The sequence below is a fragment of the Panthera tigris genome, chromosome X, assembly GCF_018350195.1.
Source record: "Panthera tigris isolate Pti1 chromosome X, P.tigris_Pti1_mat1.1, whole genome shotgun sequence".
Classification (NCBI taxonomy): domain Eukaryota; kingdom Metazoa; phylum Chordata; class Mammalia; order Carnivora; family Felidae; genus Panthera; species Panthera tigris.
In genome coordinates this window covers 62,884,655-62,895,102 of record NC_056677.1, presented here as the reverse complement: position 1 = coordinate 62,895,102, position 10,448 = coordinate 62,884,655, and positions in this window count along the sequence as shown.

Genomic DNA, 10,448 nt, shown 5'->3' with positions numbered 1-10,448 from the left:
TCCCTCTCTCTCTGCCCCTCCCCCGTTCATGCTCTGTCTCTCTCTGTCCCAAAAAATAAATAAATAAATAAATAAAAAACGTTGAAAAAAAAAAAAGAAGATACAACAATTGTGAATGTTTATGCATTCAACATAGGAGCACCCAAATACATAGAACAGTTAATAACAAACATAAAAAACTAATCAATAATAATACAATAATAGTGGGGACTGTAACACCCCATGTACATCAATGGACAGATCATCTAAACAGCAAGGAAACAATGGCTTTGAATGATACACTGGAACAGATGGATTTAACTAATGTATTGAGAACATTCCATCCTAAAACAGCAGAATACACATTCTTTTCAAGTGCACATGGAATATTTTCAAGACTAGATCACATATTAGCCCACAAAACAAGCCTCAACAAATTCAAGAAGATTGAAGTCATACCATGCATCTTTTCTTACCACAACACTAAGAAACTAGAAGTCTACCACAAGGAATAAGTTGGAAAGGGGAGCCTAGGTGGCTTGGTCAGGTCCAGCAGGTCCAGCTTCGGCTTAGGTAATGATCTCATGGCTCATGAGTTCAAGCCCCGCATAGGGACTGACAGCTCAGGGCCTGGAGCATGCTTCTGATTCTGTGTCTCCCCTCTCTCTCTCTCTCTGCTCCCTCTCGCTCATGCTGTCTCTTTCTCTCAAAAATGAATAAATGTTAAAAATTTTTTTAAAAAGAAAAAAGTTGGAAAGAACACAAATACATGGAGGTTAAACCACATGCTACTAAATAATGAGTGAGTCAACTGGGAAGTAAAAGAAGAAATAAAAAATTACATGGAAACAAATGATAATGAAAACACAATCATCCAAAACTTTTGGGATGCAGCAAAAGTGGTCATAAGAAGGAAGTTTATACCATTACAGTCTACCTCAAGAAGCAAGAAAAATCTCAAACAACCTAACCTTAATACCTAAAGAATCTAGAAAAAGAACAACAAATAAATCCTAAAAACAGCAGAAGGAAGGAAATAATAAATATTAAAGTAGAAATAAATGATATAGAAACTAAAAGAAGAGAACAGATTAATGATACCAGGAATGGGTTCTTTGAAAAACTTCATTAAAATTGACAAGCCTCTGGCCAGACTTATCAAAAAGAGAGAAAGGACTCAAATAAATAAAATCACAAATGAGAGAGAAGAAATAACAAACAACACCACAGAAATATAAACAATTGTAAGAGAATATTATGAATAACTATATGCCAACAAATTGGACAATCTATAAGAAATGGATAAATTCCTAGAAACATATAAACTACTAAAAATAAACAGGAAGTAATAGAAAATTTGAACAGACCAATTAGCAGAAATTGAATTGGCAATCAAAAACTCTCAACAAACAGAAGTCCAGGATCAGACAGATTCACAGATAAATTTTAGCAAACATAAAGAAGAGCTAATACCTATTCTTCTCAAACTATTCAAAAAAATAGAAAAGGAAGGAAAACTTCCAAATTCATTCCATGAGACCAGCAGTACCCCGATACCAAAACCGGATAAGACACCATGAAAAAAGAGAACTACAGGCCAATATCCCTGATGAACATAGATGCAAAAATCCTCAACAAAATACCAGCAAGCCAAATTCAACAATAACTTAAAAAAATCATTCACACAATCAAGTGGGATTTATTTCTGTATTGTAAGAGTGGTTCAGTATTGACAAATCAATCAACATCATACATCACATCAGTAAGAGAAAGGATAAATACCATAAGATAATTTCAATGGATGCAGAAAAAGCATTTGACAAAGTACAACATCCTTTCATGATAAAAAAAAAAAAAACCTCAACAAAGTAAGTTTAGAGGGAATATACCTCAAAATAAGAAAGGCCATATATGGAAAACCCACAGCTAGCATCCTCAATAGAATAAAACTGAAAAATTTCCCCATAGATCAGGAACAAGACAAGGGTGTCCATTATCACCACTTTATTCAACATAATACTAGAATAGGCACAGCAATGAGACAAAAAAAGAAATAAAAGGCTCCAAATCAACAAGGAAGAGGTAAAACTTTCACTATTTGCAGATGATGTGATTATATATTGAAAACTTGAAAGACTCCACCAAAAAACTGCTAGACTTGATAAAAAAAATTCAGTAAAGTTTCAGGATACTAAATCAATGTACAGAAATATATCGCATTTATATACACCAATAATGAAGCAGAGAAAGAGAAATTAAGAAAACAATCCCATTTACAATTGCACCAAAAATAATAAGATAACTAGGAATAAACCTAACTAAAGAGGCAACAAAAGATCTATACTCTGAAAACTGAAAAACACTGACGAAAGAAGATACAAAGAAATGGAAAGACATTCCATAATCATGGAATGGAAGAACAAGTATTGTTAAAATGTCTATACTACCCAAATCAATTTACAGATTTAATGCAATACTTATCGAAATACCACTAGCATTCTTCACAGAGCTAGAACAAACAATCCTAAAATTTGTATGGAACCACAAGGACTCCAAATAGCCAAATCAATCTTGAAAAAGAAAAGAAAAGCATTACAATCCCAGGCATCCAGGTATTACAAAGCTGTAGTAATCAAAATAGTATGGTACTGGCACAAAAATAGACACATAGATCAGTGGAACAGAATAGAAAATCCAGAAATAAACCCACAACTATATGATCAATTAATCCTTAATAAAGCAGGAAAGAATATATATTAGGAAAAGGACAGTCTCTTCAACAAATGGTGTTGGGAAAACTGGACAGCAACATACAAAAGAATGAAATTGGACCACTTTCTTATACCATACAAAAAAATAAATTCAAAATGGATGAAAGACCTAAATGTGAGACCTGAAACCATAAAAATCCTAGAAGAGAACACAGACAGTAACCTCTCTGACATTAGCCATAGCATTATTTTTCTAGATATGTCTCCTGAGGCAAGGGAAACAAAAGCAAAATAAACTATGGGGACTATATCAAAATAAGTCTTCTGCTTGGGAAAGAAAACAGTCAACAAAACTATACGACAACCTACAGAATGGGAGAAGATTTTCAAATGACATATCCAGTAAAGGGTTAGTATCCAAAATATATAAAGAACTTAGAAAATGTAACACCCAAGAGGTGCCTGGGTGGCTCAGTTGGTTAAGCTCCAACTTCGGCTCAGGTCATGATCTTGTGGTTCATGAGTTCGAGCCCTGCGTCAGGCTCTGTGCTGACAGCTCAGAGCCTGGAGCCTGTTTTAGCTTCTGTGTCTTCCTCTCTCTCTGCACCTCCCTGACTTGCACTCTCCTTCTCTCTCAAAAATAAATAAACATAAAAAAAACTCAACACCCAAAACAGCCTTATACTTAACTCACTGAAACTACAATGTGTATAATGTGTTCTTCATCATCTTTCATTAAGATATAAGTGTTTCTAAACATAAGTGTAGGTGCATATTTGAGTAGCTCTGTGCTTAATTCATTGAAACTACACTGTATGTTATGTGTTCTTGAACTAATATCTTATTTAATTAAATTACAGGTGTTTGTAATGTTATGTGTACAAAAAAATCCTCAACACCCAAAAACTGAATAATCCAGCTAAAAAAATGGGCAGAAGACAGGAACATTTTTCCAAAGAAAATATACAGATGGACAACAGACACATGAAAAGATGTTCATCATCACTTACCATCAGGGACATGCAAATCAAAACTATAATGAGATATCACCTCACACCTCTCAGAATGGCTAAAAATCAACAACACAAGAAACAACAGGTGTTGGTGAGGATGTGGGGAAATAGGAACCCTTCTACGCTATTAGTTGAAATGCAAACTGGTACAGCCACTCTGGGAAACAGTATGGAATTTCCTCAAAAACTTAAAAATAGAACTAACCAATGATCCAGCAATCACACTACTGGGTATTTATCCAAACACTAATTCAAAAGGATATATGCACCCCCATGTTTATTACAGCATAATTTACTATAGCCAAATTGTGGAGGCAGGCCAAGTGTCCATTAAGTGTCTATATATCTATATATCTATATCTATATAAATTATATATTATATATCTATATCTATAGATATGTATAATATTATATATCTATTTATCTATATATCTATTTATATCTATAATATAGATATAAATATATATTATATATCTACAGCTATATCTATAGGTCTAGCTATAGCTATAGATATAGATATACAATATATAATAGATATAGATATATAGATATAGATATCACTTCTTTATCCATTTGTGGAAGATATCAGTCATCTATTAATGGACACATTTTAGCAACCACTGTCCCTCTTCACTCTTTCTCCAAGAGCCTCTATTTCCATACCTCTATCTAAGAAGCTAATTGCTTCTTCTATATCTTCAAGGGAGAAGAGAAAGAGGGACTAATAGGCAGAGACATTCTAGCTTACCTACCAAGAAACACAGGCATCACTCTCTGCCTAGACCTCAATTCCATCAGGGACAGTCCCTGAGCCAGGAACTGTCATCTAATCCTAAAACTCCAATATGTAATACAGACAAAGGGCTAGAAGTCCCATGGCAAAAACTCAGTGTAGTGTGAGTAACTTCTCCATAAGGAAAGAATGCACTTGTGGTTCTCAGTCCTTCATTAACAATAGAATCACCTATGGATTAAAAACAGGGATTTCCTGGGCCCCTCTAAAGATTCTGTGTTTTAAACAAATTCCTTAGGTGTACAGGTAGGGTTGAGAAGCTCTTAACTCAGTAGTTCTCAAGCTTAAGCATGAATTAGAATCACCCAGAAGGCTTTTAAAAACAGATTACTGGGCCCCACCTCCAGAATTTTAGATTCATTTGGTCTGGAGAAGGGCCGAAGAATTTGAATTTCCTCAGCTCCCAGGTGATGTTGATGCTACTGGTCCAGGGACCACACTCTGAACAACCGTAATAGCCTGTCTGAATTTGGCCTTGATGTCCAACAATTCCCATGACCTCTTCCTCAGTTTTCCCCTCCACTGAATAACTGCTGAGGGAACTAGGCCAAACTCTCAGTTATCAATTCAATATTTACCCTGTTTACCACTACAGAAAACTATCAGTCACAGTCCCCTCAAAGTCACCAAGGGTGACAGACATAAACACACCTCAAGCCACCTCCAGCATAATATAAATTTTTTCAACAATTCCTGGCTCCTGAAGGGCATGGCTGGCCCAGCAGGGAACAGCAGTCTGTGACCTCACTATTTTGCTGGGGCCTACCTAATCCAGAGTGCACCTGTGGGACTTCAGTCTCCATGCAGATATGTCAGCACCCAAATAAAACAATTTTCCAGCAGGAGATAAGCTTAGCTCTGAGAACAGAAGCCATATTTACAAGGGTTATCGTGCTTCAAGAGAATTTTTGAGCTTCTTTTTTCAAGGCTGATGACCCTTTGCTTTTACCCCCATGTCCTTCAAAGGCATTCCTGAGCTTGTACAAAAGGGCATAGACTAAAAGACTTTACCGCCAAAAATGTGAGAGAAAGTTCCGGGGAGGGTTTTTAGAAAACAGGGTTTCATGACTCACATAACACCTGAGAGTATGACACTCCTTCAAATGACATCCACACCCTCTGCAAAAAGGCACTCTAACAGTCTCAGTTGAAAACTTGTCACAGATCAAACTGTACATAACTTATTGTTGTTGTTATTCTAAGTTTTCTTTGTGAAATCAGGAAGAATGGATGCTTCCACTTCTACCCGTGGAAGTTTCTTGACAGTGCTATTATTTGAAAATTCAGCTGGGGAAGGGAGAGAAAAGGTGATTCACAGTGTATGCTCTCGTCTGAGGGGTCTTTGGGACTTGATGTCCAGAAAAGATACCTCATAATTGTTTAGGGGCCCCTGGGTGGCTCAGTCGGTTAACTGTCAGACTTTGGCTCAGGTCATGATCTCATGGTTTGTGAGCTTGAGCCCCGCGTCTGGCTCTGTGCAGACAGCTCAGAGCCTGGAGCCTGCTTCAGATTCTGTGTCTCCCTCTTTCTCTCTGCCTCTTCCCCATTTGTGCTCTGTCTCTCTCTCAGAAATAAATAAACATTAAAAAAATTGTTTAGCACATTACAATTTACCATCCTGTTCCATAACTCTCTGTTTTACACAAGTGGAAAGGAGGCCCAGAGAAGTAGCATGACTTTGCACTCAGCTAGTAAGTGGTATGTAAAATTGAGATTGAAATCCAGGCCTCTTGACAATAAATTTCATATATTGAAAAAAAATAAGTAAGTAAATAAATAAATAAATAAATATATTTACTTACTGAAAAAAAATAAAAATAAAATCCTTGTCTATTTCTAAAACAAACAAACAAAACAAAACAAAACAAAACAAAACAAAACAAAACAAAAAAATCCAGGCCTCTTGATCTCAAATCCAGTGCCCTTACGACCTCAGCATAAGTCAGACTTTGAGGCCTGTTCCCCAAAGGCTACTGTTTGGACTGTGGGTAATGCGGGTCCAGAATTCTATCTATATAGTTCTACTCCTTCCTTCCTACTGCTCATTCCTGGCACTTCTTAGGTGTGGTGAAACATAATCAAGAAATACTGCAGTGGTCAAAATGAAAATTAACTGTAAATTTGCATATGCTATTTTGATATTTTAGAGAGTTTACTAGACTGAGAAAGGAAGTACATTTTTTAAGGCACTGTGATAATTTGCACAGCATATTACAGCACCACCTAGCTTAGGATATACATAGGGAGCCCATATTCTTTTTCCCCCAGTTTTATTGAGATAATTGACAGATAACATGATGTAAGTTTAAGGTATACAACACAATGATTTGGTAATGTATATACTGTGAAATGATTACCACAAAAAGTTTAGTTAACATCCATCTCCTCACATAGTTACAAAACTTATTTCCTTTTGATGAAATCTTTTAAGATTTCTCTCTTAGCAACTTACCAATATACAAAGTATGGTTAGCTATAGTGATCCTGTAGTACCCTGCATCCCCAGAACTTATTTATCTTACAACTGGAAGTTTGTACCTTTTGAACCTCTACACCCACGTCCCCCTCCCCACCCTGACCTGTAGCAACCACAAATCTGATTTCTGTTTCTATGAGTTTGATTTTTTTTAGATCCCACATATAAGTGAGATCATACAGTATTTGTCTCTCTGTCTGACTTATTTCACTTAGCATAATGCCCTCAAGGTTCATCCATGTTGTTGCAAATGGCAGACAGGATTTCCTTAGTTTTTATGGCTGAATAATATTCCATTGTATATATACCACGTTTTCCTTATCTGTTCATCTGTCAATGGACACTTAAGAAGTTTTCATGTCTTAGATACTGTAAATAATTGTGAAATGAACATAAGGGTACAGATGTCTCTTTGGATCCCAAATTCTTAACAGCTGCTTAAGTCATTGAATATATAGGTGGAAAGGTGTAAGCAGTAGGGAACAAGGCTTGTTGGATAATATGAAAAGAAATGCTATACCTCCTCCATGTAATACCACTATTTACGGTGGAATTTCTGCATGAGTTACTTTGAAGAAAAAAAATTTAATCCCTCAGTCTCTAGTAAAGCCATATATCTCTTGGTATTATTCTGGGAAATTATTTCTTCCCATAATTCCTTGTCTATTGCTGGGATGCAATCAAGGGTCAAAAAAACCCCAAAATAATTGTGAGAAGCTCTTAGTACATGTTCCTGTTGCTCACCTATCTGTAACAGATTTTCTTTAAAATTATAAACTTCTGTCTTGGGAAACTTCAAAATCTCTAGATGATTGCTCTGAGCTCATAAGACGTGTGACGAAAAGCAAAATGCATTTTCTTTCTCTTCAAATCTCATCTTTTTTAGTGTGTATGTGTGTGGGGGGTGGGGAACTGATCAAGTTTCCTCAGAAGTGCCAAAATCTTGGGGTTCCTGGGTGGCTCAGTTGGTTAGCATCTGACTTCGACTCAGGTCATGATCTCACAGTTTGTGGGTTCTAGCCCCATGTCAGGCTCTGTGCTGACAGCTCAGAGCCTGGAGCCTGCTTCAGAATCTGGTTATCCATCTCTCTCTGCCCATCCTCTGTTCATGATCTGTCACTCAAAAATAAATAAATCAAAAAAAAAAGTGCCCAAATATTGCCTGGTGTGTGTTGTGAAACAAGCAAGTTTTTAGTGAGATTTCAGCTTCTGTCCATCACAAGGTCTTCCAGATTTCTTGTTCCCTGGGAGCTTCTTGGGTTACTCAGAAGGTTCAAGCCCTGTGTTGGGAGCAGTTCCAGCCAACATGCCTGGAATGGTACATGTGGCTTGGTAAGGCAAAGTCTCTCTTCCCCTCTTTCCATCCTGGAACTGGCATGTTTCATCTTCATCTAGGTCCCAGTTGTGTTTGAGCCTTGTGGTCAGGCTGTCTGACCCTGCTTCCTTCCTCTGTGACTCCTTTCTACCAAAAACTTGGTTGCCTGCTTGAAGGGATTTCCATGTTGTCTTGCATTTTCTTTGGTTTGGGGTGCAGAATTTGTTTCTTTCCCCGAATGGTGGCCAAGAGAAGCTTGTGAAGAGATTGAATCATGAGGCTGCTACACTATTAAGAACTGATTCAAAATGATTACAAGAGGATGGGAAAAGGAAATACCACAAAAGCCCATTTATAGGGCCAGATTTTGGCAGAACTGAGGAATTTCTAGTGAGGTCTTGGTAGTTTAAACTTAGTACTCTCTCCTTCACACATCTCTAGAGTATCCAGGGCCAAGATTGCCGTCTACTATATGTGTTGCTCTCCAGAAACTTGGGGATCCACCCTGTTTGATAGTCCAGTGCACTTTCCTTTTAAGTACTAAGGGTTTCAGTAGAGCTGTATCTCAGAAAGAGATAAAAGTAGTATAATATATTTCTCAATAGCTTCATAATGGGGAGGGGTTGGGATATCCCTGGACAAAGTGTTTATGCATGTGTGTGTGGATGAGAAGACATTCTCTAGCAGAATTCCTGAGGTTTGTGACAATGCCTTCTGGGATGGGGGGTATGGAGACTGTCTTTTGGCTTTTTTAATACTCTCATTCATACCGTGTACCCTCACTTGTTTTATAACAATAACAATAGCTAATGGCAAAAATAAAGAGCATTTGTGGGGCAAACACTGCAATAAGTGCTTAAAACATATTTATGCAATAACAAATAACTATGAGGTAAATACTATTATTGCCCCAGTTTTTAGATGAGGATACTGAGACACCAAATAATTTTTTTCTGTGTATTTTTTAAATTTAAATTCAAGTTAGTTAACATATAGAGTAGTTAGTATTGGTTTCAGGAGTAGAATTCAGTGATTCATCACTTACAACACCCATCCAAACAAGTGCCCTCCTTAATGACCATCACCCATTTAACCCATCCCCCCACCCACCTCCCCTCCAGCAACCCTCAGTTTGTTCTCTATATTTAAGAGTCTCTTGGTGCACCTGGGTGGCTCAGTCGGTTGAGCGTCTCACCTCAACTCAGGTCGTGATCTCGTGGTTCACGGGTTTGAGCACTGCGTCAGGCTCTGTGCTGACAGCTCAGAGACTGGAGCCTGCTTCAGATTCTGTGTCTCCCTCTTTCTGCCCCTCCCCTGCTTGCATGCTCTCTCTCTCTCAAAAGTAAACATTTTTAAATTTTTTTTAAGTAAAAGAGTCCTTTAAGGCTTGTCTCCCTCTCTGTTTCTATTTTATTTTATTTTTGCTTCCCTTCTCCTAAGTTCATCTGTTTTGTTTACTAAATTCCATGTATCATATGAGTGAAATCATAAATTTCCCTTTCTCTGACTGACTTATTTCACTTAGCATAATACACTCTAGCTCTACCCACGTTGTTGCAAATGGCAAGATTTAGTTCTTTTTAATTGCCAAGTAATATTCCAGTGTGTGTGTGTGTGTGTGTGTGTGTGTGTGTGTGTGTGTATGCCAAGTAATATTCCAGTGTGTGTGTGTGTGTGTGTGTGTGTGTGGACATTTGGGCTTCTTCCATAATATGGCTATTGTTAATAGCACTGCTCTAAACATTGAGATGCATGTGCCCCTTCGAATCAGCATTTTTGTATCCTTTGGATAAATACCTAGTAGTGTAATTGCTGGGCATAGGGTAGTTCTATTTTTAACTTTTTGAGTAACATCCATACTGTTTTCCAGGGTGGCTGCACCAGTTTGCATTTCCACCAACAGTTCTCTTTCTTCACATCCTCGCCAACATCTGTTGTTTCCTGAGTTGTTAATTTTACAATTTTTAAAGTTTATTTTATTTGAGAGAGAGAATAAGCAGAGGAGGGCCAGAGAGATAGGGGAGAGAGAATCCCAGGAAAGCTGTATGTTGTGAGTATAGAGCCCAACACAGGGCTTGAAATCACAAGCCATGAGATCATGACCTGAGTCAAAACCAAGAGTCGAATGCTTAACCAAACGAGCCACCCAGGTGCCCCTGAG